Raw genomic sequence first — 794 nt, 5'->3', positions numbered from 1 at the left:
AGGCTTCTTCCCCGCCATGCATCCAAAGGTCTGCGCACAGCTGCCGCAGCTACGGAACTGGTGCTGGGGCTGCAGAGTCCCATGCAGCTGTTTGCAGCCTCCCAACTGCTGGCAGAAGCTGCCAAGAGTCTGGGTTGGCTTTGGCATACCACAGAAAATGGTGGTGTGCGCCATGCTCTGGCAAGTGTGCTGGGGGTTGCCGATCCCTGTCTTTTTGTTTTAACACCAGCGCTCCAGACCGTGAAATAGAAGATGCCAAGATTCCAGTTGAAGATCTTCCTCGGTGAGTGTTGGCTTTCTTTGCTTGTCATCATGCCAGCGTGATCCCTTCAGATTTCACAAGGCCTTGACAAAGATGATCCTATGAGGATCAACTTATTGTTTAAATATGATAAGGGTCAAAACATTTTACAAAAGAAGCAGCCCCTGCCCTAAAGTTCTCAGCCCACATTTAAATATAACATCACAACAGGCAATGGTTTAAAGGTTAGTTGTTTTAAGCAGCTAGTAAAGACGAGACTAAGTGAATGGAACGTAACGTGAATGGAGGAAATGAACAACAGAAGCTGAGTACTACAGTATGGGTTATTCTGTTGGTAGCACAGAGTTAGCATCTCATGCTGTGTTGGGAGATGTTTGCTGCAATGTGTGTCCTGGCTGTGAGGTATCACGTAGTGCTTTATGTAACAGTAAAGAATTTCCTTCACCCTCTTGCATTATCTACAGTATTTTATTTCTTACCTTAAAAAGTTCAGGTACAGGTTGTTGTTGGTTTTTTTTTTTTTTTTTTTTTT

At 44.3% G+C, this 794-nt stretch overlaps 1 protein-coding gene across 1 annotated transcript in view; it reads left to right on the top strand.

Moving 5' to 3' along the window:
- SIRT5 (sirtuin 5) overlaps window positions 1-794 on the top strand; it is a 28,176-nt gene that overhangs the window by 22,312 nt on the left and 5,070 nt on the right. The gene's annotated exons all lie outside the window — the stretch shown is intronic.

This window comes from Gavialis gangeticus, unplaced genomic scaffold (assembly GCF_001723915.1).
Source record: "Gavialis gangeticus isolate Ggan-Ray unplaced genomic scaffold, GavGan_comp1, whole genome shotgun sequence".
NCBI lineage: Eukaryota > Metazoa > Chordata > Crocodylia > Gavialidae > Gavialis > Gavialis gangeticus.
Note: the sequence above shows the minus strand (reverse complement) of the source record. Positions and strands in the feature narration are given on the sequence as shown.